Consider the following 14,816-nt stretch of genomic DNA (forward strand, 5'->3'; position numbering starts at 1 on the left):
AGGTTTGCTTGTCCTCAAGCAAAAGAAAGGAAGGGAGAAGAATAGAGGCGAGACAGATTCAAATGGTGGAGGTATGGGGATGGCCGAACGTGTTTTTAAAAGGTATTGGGTGGGGTTTCGAAAATTTTGAAAAAGATATGATAGAAAGATATGATTGGAAAAAAAAATATAAATCATTATATGAAAAAGATGAAATTTTAAAATTCAAAAGATATGAAAAAGATATAAAGAGGTGAAATCTTAAAAATTGTTGATGCATCTAAGAATTAAAAGAAAATATTATGAGTTGGAAAAGATTTGGAAAGGAATTGAAAAGATAAATGAGTTTTTGAAAAAGATTTGGAGAGGATTTGAAAGAGAATTGAATAGGGATTTAGAATATTATTAAATTTTTTAAAATTGAGTGTGATTGATGAAGATTTGTAACATGTTTATGCAGAAAATTATGAATTAAAACATGAAAGTTTAAAAAAATTTGAAGTGGAAACAAAATCTCCTCCCCCTGCCCTTTCTGGCGTTAAACGCCCAGAATGGACACCATTCTGGCGTTTAACGCCCATATGTTGGCCATTGTGGGCATTTAACGCCCAGCCATGTACCCTGGCTGGTGTTAAATGCCAGAAATCTTTTATCACTGGGTGTTTTTCTAAACGCCCAGGATGCTGCAACTCTGGCGTTAAACGCCCAGAATGGTACCCATTCTAGCGTTTAACGCCCAAAATACCCCTTACTGGCGTTTTCGTGCCAGTGAACTCCTTTTCTCTGCTTTATGCTTTGAATTCTTCTGTAACTCTGTAAACTCCTGCAATTGATAATTAACCTTGAAGATAGTCTGTATCAAACTCATATAATTATTATTTAAATAACAAATAAACTTTGCTAATGGTTGGGTTGCCTCCCAGCAAGCGCTTCTTTATTGTCTTTAGCTGGACTTTACTGAGCTTTAATCTAGTCTTAGTTCTGAGCATCCTTGCTCAACATTGCTTTCAAGATAATGCTTGATTCTCTGTCCATTAATAATGAACTTTTTATCAGAGTCAATATCCTGAAGCTCTACATATCCATATGGTGACACACTTGTAATCACATATGGTCCCCTCCACCGGGATTTTAATTTCCCAGGGAATAATCTGAGCCTAGAGTTAAACAGCAGAACCTTCTATCCTGGTTCAAAGACTCTAGATGACAGTTTCTTATCATGCCACCTTTTTGCTTTCTTCTTGTAAATTTTTGCATTTTTGAAAGCATTGAGTCTGAATTTCTCTAGCTCATTTAACTGGAGTAATATCTTCTCTCCAGCTAACTTAGCATCTAGGTTTAGGAACCTGGTTGCCCAGTAGGCCTTATGCTCCAGTTCCACGGGTAGATGACAGGCCTTGCCATACACATGCTGGTATGGAGAGGTTCCTATAGGAGTCTTGAACGCTATTCTGTATGCCCACAGAGCATCGTCCAAGCTTTTTGCCCAATCCCTTCTACGGGCAATTACAGTCCGTTCCAGGATTCTTTTTAGTTCTCTATTAGAGACTTCAGCCTACCCATTTGTCTGTGGATGATATGGAGTTGCTACCTTGTTGCTAATTCCATTTCGGACCATAGCAGAGTAAAGCTGTTTATTGCAGAAATGAGTGCCCCCATCACTGATTAGTACTCTAGGGACACCAAACCTGCTGAAGATATGTTTCTGGAGGAACTTCAGCACGGTCTTAGTATCATTAATGGGTGTTGCAATTGCCTCTACCCATTTAGATACATAGTCTACTGCCACCAGAATATACGTGTTTGAGTATGATGGTGGGAAAGGCCCCATAAAGTCAATACCCCATACATCAAATAACTCAATCTCCAAGATCCCTTGTTGAGGCATGGCGTAACCATGAGGTAGATTACCAGCTCTCTGGCAACTGTCACAGTTACGCACAAACTCTCGGGAATCTCTATAGAGAGTAGGCCAGTAGAAGCCACATTGGAGGACCTTAGTAGCTGTTCGCTCACCTCCGAAATGTCCTCCATATTGTGATCCATGGCATTGCCATAGGATCTTCTGCGCCTCTTCTCTAGGTACACATCTACGGATCATTCCGTCTGCACATCTCTTAAATAGATATGGCTCATCCCACAAGTAGTACTTGGCATCAGAAATTAATTTTTTTGTTTGCTGTCTACTGTACTCTTTGGGTATGAATCTCACAGCCTTATAGTTTGCAATGTCTGCAAACCATGGTACTTCCTGAATGGCAAAGAGTTGCTCATCCGGAAAGGTCTCAGAGATCTCAGTAGGAGGGAGGGATGCCCCTGCTACTGATTCTATCCAGGACAGGTGATCAGCTACCTGGTTCTCTGTCCCTTTTCTGTCTCTTATTTCTATATCAAACTCTTGCAGAAGCAACACTCATCTTATGAGCCTGGGTTTTGAATCATGCTTCGTGAGTAGATATTTAAGAACAGCATGGTTAGTGTACACAATCACTTTTGATCCTACTAAATAGGATCTAAACTTGTCAATGGCATAAGTCACTGCAAGCAGCTCCTTTTCTGTGGTTGTGTAATTCTTCTCTGTATCATTTAAAACAAGGCTGGCATAGTAAATGATGTGCAGAAGCTTGTTATGCCTATATCCCAATACTGCACCAATGGCATGGTCACTGGTATCACACATTAGTTCAAATGGTAACGTCTAGTCTGGTGCAGAGATGACTGGTGCTGTGACCAGCTTAGCTTTCAGAGTTTCAAATGCCTGCAGACACTCTGTGTCAAAGACAAATGGTGTATCAGCAGCTAGCAGATTACTCAGAGGTTTTGCGATTTTTGAAAAATCCTTTATAAACCTCCTGTAGAATCCTGCATGTCCCAGAAAGCTTCTAATTGCCTTTACATTGGCAGGTGGTGGTAATTTTTCAATTACCTCTACCTTAGCTTGATCCACCTCTATTCCTTTGTTCAAAATTTTATGCCCAATGACAATTCCTTTAGTCACCATAAAGTGACATTTTTCCCAGTTTAAAACCAGGTTAGTCTCTTAGTACCTTTTCAGAACAAGCGCTAGATGATCAAGACAGGAGTTGAATGAGTCTCCAAATACTGAGAAGTCATCCATGAAGACTTCCAGAAATTTTTCCACCATATCAGAGAAAATGGAGAGCATGCATCTCTGAAAGGTTGCAGGTGCATTGCACAGACCAAAAGGCATCCTTCTGTATGCGAATACTCCAGATGGACATGTGAACGTTGTTTTCTCTTGATCTTGAGGATCTACTGCAATTTGGTTATAACCTGAATAGCCATCCAAAAAGCAGTAATAGTCATGACCTGCTAGTCTCTCTAGCATCTGGTCTATGAATGGTAAAGGAAAATGATCCTTTCTGGTGGCTGTATTGAGCCTTCTGTAGTCAATACACAGACGCCATCCTATAACTGTTCCTGTAGGAACCAGTTCATTTTTTTCATTATGAACCACTGTCATACCTCTCTTATTTGGGACGACTTGGACAGGACTCATCCAGGGGCTATCAGAAATAGGATAAATAATCCCAGCCTCTAGTAATTTAGTAACCTCTTTCTACACCACTTCTTTCATGGCCAAATTTAACCACCTCTGTGGTTGAACCACTGGCTTAGCATCATCCTCCAATAGGATCTTGTGCATGCATCTGGCGGGGCTAATGCCCTTAAGGTCACTTATGGACCACCCAAGAGCTGTCTTGTGTGTCCTTAACACTTGAAGTAGTGCTTTCTCTTCCTGTGGCTCTAAGGCAGAGCTTATGATCACAGGAAAAGTGTCATCCTCTCCCAGAAATGCATATTTCAGGGATGGTGGTAGTAGTTTGAGCTCGGGTTTAGGAGGCTTATCCTCTTCTTGAAGAGTTTTCAGAGGCTTTTCTATTTCCTCTGGTTCCACCAGATCAGGCTGAACATCTTTAAAGATGTCCTCTAGCTCTGATTCGAGACTCTCAGTCATATTGATCTCTTCCACCAAGGAGTCAATAATATCAACGCTCATGCATTCATTTGATATGTCTGGATGCTGCATAGCTTTGACAGCATTTAACTTGAACTCATCTTCATTGACTCTCAGGGTCACTTCCCCTTTTTGTACATCAATGAGATTTCATCCAGTTGCTAGGAAGGGTCTTCCTAGAATGAGAGTTGCACTCTTGTGCTCCTCCATTTCCAGCACTACAAAGTTAGTGGGAAAGGAAAATGGCCTAACCTTGACAATCATGTCCTCAATTATGCCTGATGGATATTTAATGGAGCCATCAGCAAGTTGGAGGCATATTCGAGTTGGTTTGACTTCTTCAGTCAAGCCAAGCTTTCTGATAGTGGATGCAGGTATTAGGTTGATACTTGCTCCAAGATCACATAGAGCTATCTTGGTACAAGCACCCTCTAATGTGCATGGTATCATAAAGCTTCCAAGATCTTTAAGCTTCTCTGGTAAGCTTTTCAGAATGACTGCACTACATTCTTCGGTGAAAAAAACTTTTTCAGTTTCTCTCCAATCTTTCTTATGACTTAAGATCTCTTTTATGAACTTAGCATAAGAGGGTATTTGCTCAAGTGCCTCTGCAAACGAGATCTTTATTTCAAGAGTCCTGAGATAGTCTGCAAAGCGGGCAAATTGTTTATCCTGTTCCGCTTGGCGGAGTTTCTGAGGATAAGGCATCTTGGCTTTGTATTCCTCAACCTTAGTTGCTGCAGGTTTATTTCCTACAGAGGTGATTAGAGAAGCCTTCTTATGAGGGCTACAATCAGCACTTGCAGGTGTCTGATCCTTCATTGGCGTCTGAACGCCAGGATTAGGGGTTGGATGAGCATTTAACGCCAATTTTCCACCCTTTTCTGGCGTTTGAACGCCAGAACTGGGCATGGAATGGGCGTTTAACACCAGTTTTTACCTCTTTCTGGCGTTTGAACGCCAGTAGTGGGCATCCACTGGGTGTTTGACGCTAGTTTTTTACCCTTTTCTGGCGTTTGAACGCCAGAAGTATTCCTCTCTGGGCTCTTAATGTCCTCAGAGGGATTTTGAGCAGTGGTTTGGTCATCCTCTGTCAGTTGTTCCTTTCTTAGCTTTCTGCTACCTTGAGCTGAATTATTCAATGTCTTCCCACTCCTTAATTGAACAGCTTGGCATTCTTCTGTTATCTGTTTAGATAGCTGCTGTCTTGCCTGATCCAATTGTGCTTCCATACTCTAGTTAGCATTTTTAGTGTCTTGGAGCATCTCCTTGAATTCTGCGAACTGGTTTGTTATAATAAGCAATTGCTGGTTGAGTTCAGCAACTTGTTCTTGGGACTAAGTTCAGTGGATACTGCTTTAGCCTCTTCTTTTGGGGAGGACTCACTACTTAAGTACAGATGTTGATTTCTAGCAACTGTATCAATGAGCTCTTGAGCTTCTTCAATTGTCTTTCTCATGTGTATAGATCCACCAGCTGAGTGATCTAGAGATATTTGAGCTTTTTCTGTAAGCCCGTAGTAGAAGATGTCTAACTGCACCCACTCTGAAAATATTTCAGAGGGGCATTTCCTTAGCATCCCTTTGTACCTCTCCCAGGCATTATAAAGGGATTCATCATCCTCTTGTTTAAAGCCTTGGATGTCCAGCCTTAGCTGTGTCATCCTTTTTGGAGGGAAATATTGATTTAGTAATTTGTCTGATAATTGTTTCCAAGTTCTTATGATTGCTATGTGTTGATTATTTAACCACCTCTTAGCTTGATCTTTTACAGCAAATGGAAATAGTAATAATCTGTAGACGTCCTGGTCTACTTCCTTGTCACGTACTGTGTCAGCAATTTGCAAGAACTGTGCCAGAAACTCAGTAGGTTCTTCCTGTAGAAGATCAGAATACTAGCAATTTTGCTGCACCATGATAATGAGCTAAGGATTTAGCTCAAAACTGCTTGCTCTGATGGGAGGTATACAGATGCTATTCCCATATGCATCAGTAATGGGGTTAGCATATGACCCCAGAGTCCTTTTGGACTATTCATTTCCACTTTGGTCCATCATGAAAAAAAGGGAATTGATGTGAATTGCAAAAAAATATATATTTTTATTTTTTATTTTATTTAATTAAAAGCAACCGAATAAAATAAAATAAAATAAATAGAAAAAAAATAAAAGTTTCGAAAACTAAAATAATTGATTAATTAAGAAAATTTGAAAAACCTTGGATATGATTTTTGAAAAAGATTTGAATTTTAAAATTCCAAAACTAAGATACGATAAAATAAGAAGTTTTAAAATAAAAATCTGAATTTCTAAAGGAAGAATTCGAAAATCAATTAAATTAAAGAGAAAAGATACTATTGAATTTAATGAAGAAGGAAAAAAAATAGTAAAAACGACACCAAACTTAAAATTTTTAGATCAAAACAAGGAAAACAAACAAGGAAGCTTTGAATATCAAAATGAATACTAAGAGCAACTTTTGAAAAATTTTTAAGAAAACAGAAACACAAAGGACACCAAACTTAAAAAATTTTTATATTCTGAGCACTGATAATTCGAAAAAAATGAAAGAAAAATAAAATTATGTAATTGACACCAAACTTAAAATATGAAACTAGACTCAAACAGAAGACTAAATTATGAAGTTATTGGTTTTGAAAATTTTTGAAAATAATTAAGAAAAATAAAATAAGGATTTTAAAAAAAATTTAACCAAAAACAATAATAGGAGACTCTAAACCAAAAAGAAAAAAAATTTTCGTAATCTAAGCAACAAAATAAACCGTTAGTTGTCCAAACTCGAACAATCCCCAACAACGGCGCTAAAAACATGGTGCACAAAATTGTAAATCACACTTTTCACAACTCGTACCACTAACCAGCAAGTGCACTGGGTCGTCCAAGTAATACCTTACGTGAGTAAGGGTCGATCCCACAGAGATTGTCGGCTTGAAACAAGCTATGGTTATTTTGTAACTCTTAGTCAGGAAATTAGTAATAAAAAAATGATTGGGTTTATGAAAAGTAAATAACATAAAATAAATAATACTTGTTATGCAGTAATGGAGAATAGGTTGAGGTTTTGGAGATGCTCTGTCTTCTGAATCTCTACTTTCCCACTATCTTCTTCTTCACGCACGCAAGGTTCCTTCCATGCCAAGCTATATGTTGGTGGATCACCGTTGTCAATGGCTACCATCCGTCCTCTCAATAAAAAATGGTCCAAATGCGATGTCACCACACGGCTAATCATCTGTCGGTTCTCACTCATGTTAGAATAGGAATCATTGATCCTTTTTGCATCTGTCACTACGCCCAACACTCGCGAGTTTGAAGCTCGTCACAGTCATCCCATCCCAGATCCTACTCGGAATACCACAAACAATGTTTAGACTTTCCAGATCTCAAGAATGCTACCAATTGATACTAGCTTATACCATGAAGACTCTGATCTCACAGATTTGAATGCTCTGTTGTCAGGAGAGGCAATCAAACTCGTGAACTAGGAGCCAAAGAGATACACACTCAATCTAAGGTAGAACGGAAGTGGTTGTCAGGCACGCGTTCATAGGTTGAGAATGGTGATGAGTGTCACGGATCATCACATTCATCATGTTGAAGTGCGAGTGAATATCTTAGAATAGAAACAAGCATGATTGAATGGAAAACTGTAGTAATTGCATTAATCCATCGAGACACAACAGAGCTCCTCACCCCCAACCATGGGGTTTAGAGACTCATGCCATAGAAAATACAAGTTCTGATGTAAAATGTTATAAGGTACAAAATGAATCTCTAAAAGTGGTTTTTATAATGAACTAGTGACCTAAGTTTACAGAAAATGAGTAAACTAAGATAGATAGTGCAGAAATCCACTTCCGGGGCCCACTTGGTGTGTGTTTGGGCTGAGCACTGAAGCTTCCACGTGCATAGGCTATTCCTGGCGTTGAACTCCAGCTTTTGTGCCAGTTTGGGTGTTTAACTCCAACTTTTATGCCAGTTCTGGCGTTTAACGCCAGAAAAGGGTAAGGAGCTGGCATTTAAACGCCAATTTGCGCTACCAAATCTCGGGCAAAGCATGAACTATTATATATTGCTGGAAAGCCCAGGATATCTACTTTCCAACGCAATTGAGAGCACGCCAATTAGGCTTCTGTATCTTTAGAAAATCTATTTCGAGTGCAGGGAGGTCAGAATCCAACAGCATCTGCAGTCCTTTATCAGCCTCTGAATCAGATTTTTGCTCAGGTCCCTCAATTTCAGCCAGAAAATACCTAAAATCACAGAAAAACACACAAACTCATAGTAAAGTCCAGAAATGTGAATTTTGTTTAAAAACTAATAAAAATATACCAAAAAGTAGCTAGATCCTACTAAAAACTACCTAAAAATAATGCCAAAAAGTGTATAAATTATCCGCTCATCAATGTCCAATGTTTAATGTGTTATATGCATGCATATGATTGAGGCCATTATTTGATTATTAACTCACTTATCCCAAATAGCCTACCCTTCCATTCACCTTTGTTAGCCACTTTGAGCCTTTTAAATCCCATTTGTTCTATATTATACCACATCACTAGCCTTAAGCAGAAAAACAAGTAATACCCCGAATTGAATCTTTGGTTAGCTTAAGATAGAGATTGTGTATCAATTAAGTATGGGAAAACTGTGGGAATATGGGTTAACAAGGGAATGTATTATGTTTTTACCGTGATGAAATATTGAGAATTTGGGTACCTACTCATGTGAAACTAGAAAAATTATAAATCCATGTGCATTGATAAAAGTTATGTTTACTTTTACTTTAAAAAAAATCCAAAAATATTCAAGTAATTAAGTAATTAAATAAATGAATAAAGGGACAAAATTACCGCGATGTTGAATTTAATGAAAAATCAATGCATATGTGATACAAGTTAAGAGAAAAGTTGATGCATGAGTATGTAAAATATGTAAAAGTGAAAATTTTGGGTAGCTAGGCATGAATTTAAAAAGAATATAGAGTGTATGTATAGGTAAGATCTTAGGTTAGTCAAGGATTCAATTTATAGCTCACTTAGCCATATATATACCCTCACCTTTACCTTGGCCCCATTACAACCTTGAAAAGACCTCATGATGTTTGCATTGGGACATTAAATACTTGTTGATTGGTTAGGTGAAGAACAAAGTTTAGAAAGCATGATTAAAGAAGAGTAGAGTGATTACCCTATACATTTGAGTGATTAGAGTGCACATATACTATCACTGAGGGTTCAGTGCTTGATTCTATGATTCCCTGCTTTCATGAGTTGTCTTCTTACAAGTTTACTTATTTTTACTGTATAATTTGAATTAGTGGAATTTGAGTTATTTTTGTCTTGAAGAACTTATTTTTGTCTATGATTCCCTGCTTTCATGAGGACATGCTAATGTTTAAGTGTGGGGAGGTTGATAAACCACTATTTTATGGTTTATCTTGTGTTTAATTGAGTGGTTTCATAAAGTCTTCACCCACTTATTCATATGATTTGCATGGTATTACATTTCCCTTCCTAGTTTTATTCTATGGTTGAAAACTTGCTTCCTAGAGATCTTGAATTTGTATATTTTAATTCTCCTTTATACCATTCGATGCTGTGATCCGTGTGTTAAGTGTTGCAGGCTTTATAGGGCAGGAATGGCTTAGAAAATGGAGAGGAAGCTTGCAAAAATGGAAGGAACACAAGAAACTAAGGAGATGACCAGCGAGCATCGACGCGCACGCATGGCTTACGCGTGCGTGCGACATGGAGAAAATTACAGCGACGCGTGCGCATGCCTGACGCGTACGCATTGATTGGAGTCTGCACAAAAGACGCGCATGCGTGGACAACGCGTACGCATGACAAGGAAATTCACCAAATGACGCGCACGCGTGGATGACGCGTACGCGTGACATGCGGGATCTGCAGAATTAACAGAAAATGCTAGGGGCGATTTCGGGCCGCGTTTTGACCCAGTTTTTGGCCCAGAAACATAGACTAAAGCCAGGGAACATGCAGAGACTCAACACACATTCACACATTCTCATTAGGATAGTTTTTTAGGTTTTAGATCTGAATCTAGAGAGAAATTACTCTTCCTCTTGATGCCAGGACATCTTGGCCAGTTTCACTGACCTTTTCTTTACTGATTTTAGGTTAGTCTCATGCATTTCTTTAGGAAATAAGCTAGTTTTGGGTAGATATTCACCTATGCCTTGATTCAAGCATACATTGTGCATTTTACATAATTTCATGAGGATTTTGCATAAGTTTAGTGACAAATATTGTGTTGCATTATTCATGACTTGGACTAGAGCTTTGATACACTTTATTGCTTGATTTCAGGACCAAAAGGAAGCAAGAAAAGAGGAGGTAACTTGCAAGGTTAATGAGAAAAGTGATTGCCAATAACACTCTCAAAAAGCCATCAATGCCCACGTTAGAGAGTCACGTTAACTAAGTTAACGTGAACTCTAACATGGAGAACAAAAGTTGAGCCAACGTTAGTGACACTTAACATTGTCACTAACGTTGGCAATTACTCATAAGTGGCCACGTTAGAAGCCACATTAACCTAGTTAACGTGGGCTTTAACGTGAAGCAAGAAGGGGCACACTGGAACGTTAGTGACAATGTTGAGTATCACTAACGTTCTCGAAGGTTAACAAGGCAACGTTAAAAGCCATGTTAACCTAGTTAACGTGGGTTTTAATTTGAGGCAAAGGGGTGCATTGGAACGTTAGTGACAATGTTAAGTGTCACTAACGTTCTCGAACTTATATTCTCACTAAATATTAACACCCCTAACGTCCTGAACTAAAGTCTCTGCCCACTTCGCACTTTCTCTCTGCAAGTAAAGCCAAGCCCAAATAAAGAAAGGAAGTGCTTCAAACTCAAGATCCAAAGGCCCAAGACTTGAAGAATCACACTAGAAGCTGAGAAGAGTAGTATATATAGGAGTAGCTTTGAATTGAGAAGAAGTTCTGGAGGCTGGAAAAAGAGAACTACTCTCTGTATTTTACTTTCTTTGCAAATTCTAGTATTATGATGTATTCTCCATCTTTATTTTCATTTTCAAGAGCTATGAACAACTAAACCCCTTTCATTGGGTTAGGGAGCTCTGTTGTAATTTGATGGATCAATACTAATTTTCATTATTCTTTTTCTATCTTCCCTCTTGATTTTACTTGAAAGCTTTCGATCTTCATCCAATTGAGTAGTTATCTTGGAAGAGAAGCTATTCAAACTTGGATCTCTTTTGAACCTTGAAAGAGGAATGAGGAGATCAAGCTAGAAATGCTTTCTCATGCTGGACCAAATTGGGTTTGGATGGGTATGTGACTATAACCCTCTCAATACTTGATTTGGGAAATGCATGTGGTATAATCAGTGACCATACTTCATCTCTTCTCATGAGCAATTGACCTAGGAATTGGCTATTGATCAAGATTTGAGAGATTGAATTGCAAGAAATTGTAATTCAATCACTTAAGATTGCCAAGGAGATCAATGAGTGCATTGATTGAGGAAGAGATGAAAATGAACTTGATTCGGAGAATTGCAACATCTCCTAAGCTTAATGAACTCCCCATCTCTGATCTTACCTATTCTCTTTAATTTCTGCCATTTAATTTTATGAGCAAATCCCCCATTCCCATTTACAATTCTGCATTTTATTTTCAGTCATTTACTTCCAGTCCTTTAATTCTAGCATTTACTTTTCTGTTATTTACATTCCCACTTTTTTATTTTCTGCAATTCTCAACCCAAATTCTGGATTCGCTCAACTAGAACATTCTTCTAATTAAAGTTGCTTGATCAATCAATCCCTGTGGGATTCGACCTCACTCTATTGTGAGTTTTTACTTGACGACAAATTCGGTACACTTGCCGAAGGGAGATTTGTTGAGAGACAAGTTTTCCGTGCATCAAGTTTATGGCTCCGTTGCCGGGGATTGATTGTGCATCAACAATGATTAAATTGGAAGATCACTAGATTGAGCATTTTTATTTTGTGAATTTCATTTTTCTGTTTGAGTAATTTACTTTTTGTTTTAGTTAAACTTCTTCCCTTCCCCCTCTACTCTTTTGTTTTTCTTTGTTATTTTCAATTCTGTTTGCTAACCCACTAACTGTTTGATATATTGCATCACCCACAACTAACAGTAATTCTGACACAAATACTATCTTCATCTATTTTCTTTGCTTGTACTTGTTGGTTGTATGACAGGGAGAAGAAGCGGGGCTTCAACTTCCTTTGATTCTGAACCTGAGAGAACCTTCCTTAGACTAAGGAGGGAGGCAAAAGAAAAACGTGTAGTTGGTGCTGAAGAAGAGGAGGAACACTTTCAGGAATACTTTAAACCAAACATGGAAGAAAACATGGAAAATCATCATGAAGAAGAGACTCACAACCATGGCAGAGGAGGTGGAGCAAATCATGCTGGGGAGGATAGAAGAGGTTTGGGCTCTTACATCAATCCAAACCCAGGCAATTGTGGAAGTAGCATCCAAAAGCTAACAATCCATGCCAACAACTTTGAACTTAAACCACAGCTCATCACCCTTGTTCAGAACAACTGTTCGTTTGGAGGAGGTGTTCAAGAAGACCCTAATCAACATTTGACCACCTTCCTGAGAATATGTGACACAGTGAAATCTAATGGTGTTCATCCTGACGCCTATAGACTGCTCTTATTTCCTTTCTCACTCAGGGACAAGGCAGCCAAGTGGCTGGAATCTTTCCCAAGGGAGAGCTTGACAACTTGGGAGGATGTGGTGAACAAATTCTTAGCAAGATTTTACCCTCCTCAACGAATCAATAGGCTGAGAGCTGAGGTTCAAACTTTCAAGCAACAAGATGGTGAGACTCTGTATGAAGCATGGGAGAGGTTCAAGGACTTAACAAGGAGGTGTCCACCTGACATGTTCAACGAATGGGTCCAGCTGCACATTTTCTATGAAGGGCTCTCTTATGAGTCAAAGAAGGCCGTGGACCATTCATCTGGAGGATCCTTGAACAAAAAGAAGACCATTGAGGAAGCCATAGATGTTATTGAAACAGTAGCAGAAAATGACTACTTCTATGCTTCCGAAAGAGGGAACATAAGAGGAGTGATGGAGCTAAACAATGTAGATGCTCTGTTGGCCCAAAACAAGCTTATTACCCAGCAGCTGGCTGACCTCACCAAGAAGATGGAGAGGAACCAAGTAGCAGCAATTTCATCTTCATCAACAATCCAAGAAGGAGTGAATGAAGAAGCAGAGGGGAGTCAGGAGCAAGCCAACTACATCGGGAATTCACCAAGGAAAAACTATGATCCATACTCCAAGACTTACAACCCTGGATGGAGAAACCACCCAAACTTTGGGTGGGAAAGTGAGCAAGATCAAAACCAAGACCAGAGACGTTACAACTCCAACAACAATGCAGCTCATCAGTAAGTCACACAGAGGACGTCTCAACACCCCCACAACAACACTTCTCCACACACTTATCAAAACCAAAACAGCACATCTGCTCCGAATCACTCATCAATTGATGACAAGCTCTCTAAGATCGAAAGCTTCATTGAAGGAATATGCAGAGACATTCAAGACAGTAAAGCATTCAGAGAGGAAGTGCAGTCAAACATGCAGAATCAAAATGCTGCCATCACAAAACTGGAAACACAAATCAGCTATCTGTTTAAGCAGCTTCCTAACCACAATTTTTGCTATGATGCCCATTCAAGCAAAAGGGAGGAGTGTCAAGCTATCACACTTAGGAGTGGGAAGAAACTGAAGGAACATCCCCAAAAGCCACAAGAAGAAGGCTCAAATGAAAAGGGAGAAGAGCAAGATGGAGTGCAAACCCCCACGCCAAGTCTGCAGAAAGAAAAAAAGATACCCCAACTGAACATCTCAAGAGCTCTATACCCCCAGCTATTGAAGAAAAAGGAAGATGACAACCAGTTCTTGAGGTTTTTGGAAATCTTCAAGAAGCTACAAATCAACATACCATTTGCTGAAGCCATAGAACAAATGCCACTTTATGCCAAGTTTTTGAAGGAGCTAATGACTAAGAAGAGAAGCTGGAAGAACAATGAGACTGTGATACTAACTGAAGAGTGCAGTGCTATCATTCAGCATAAACTACCTCAGAAACTGAAGGATCCTGGGAGTTTTCAGATCCCTTGCATTATAGGAGAAATCACAGTAGAAAAGGGTCTTTGTGACTTAGGGGCCAGCATCAATTTGATGTCAGTGGCTATGATGAGAAAGATGAAAATTGAGGAGGCTAAACCAACAAAAATGGCTCTACAACTGGCAGACCGGTCGTTCAAATTCCTTCACGAGATAGTAGAGAATTTGCTAGTAAAAGTAGGAGATTTCATATTTCCAGCAGATTTTGTGGTGCTGGACATGCAGGAAGACGCCAAGACCTCCGTCATCTTGGGAAGGCCATTCTTGGCCACTGCTGGAGCTGTCATTAATGTTCAGAAGGGTGACCTCACCCTGAGATTACACAATGAAAAAATGACATTCAATGTGTTCAAGGCCATGAGTTATCCACCGGAACAATTGGGGGAATGCATGAGGTTAGATGCACTTGAGGATGAAGTGCAGGAGAATTTTGAAGAAGATGAACCTGAAGAGAACGAGAGATTGGTGGAGGAAGAATCTGAATCAAGTGAAGAGGTAGCTACAGCAGAAATACATATACCAGATGCACCAAAGGAAGGGAACGAAAAATCAGAAGCACCCAAACCTGAACTCAAAGCATTGCCACCCACTCTCAAATATGCATATCTAGGAGAAAATGAAAACTACCCAGTGATCATAAATTCATCCCTCAGTCAAGATCAAGAGG

The 14,816-nt window shown here is 39.2% G+C and overlaps 1 non-coding gene across 1 annotated transcript; it reads right to left on the reverse strand.

Annotated features, from left to right (window-relative positions):
• Positions 1–12,787: 12,787 nt before the first annotated feature.
• On the reverse strand, positions 12,788–12,891 carry LOC112725859 (small nucleolar RNA R71). The gene has a single exon (XR_003164940.1). It is a non-coding gene; the product is annotated as a small nucleolar RNA R71 (small nucleolar RNA).
• Between the last annotated feature and the right edge of the window lie 1,925 nt (positions 12,892–14,816).

Source organism: Arachis hypogaea, chromosome 11 (assembly GCF_003086295.3).
Source record: "Arachis hypogaea cultivar Tifrunner chromosome 11, arahy.Tifrunner.gnm2.J5K5, whole genome shotgun sequence".
Classification (NCBI taxonomy): domain Eukaryota; kingdom Viridiplantae; phylum Streptophyta; class Magnoliopsida; order Fabales; family Fabaceae; genus Arachis; species Arachis hypogaea.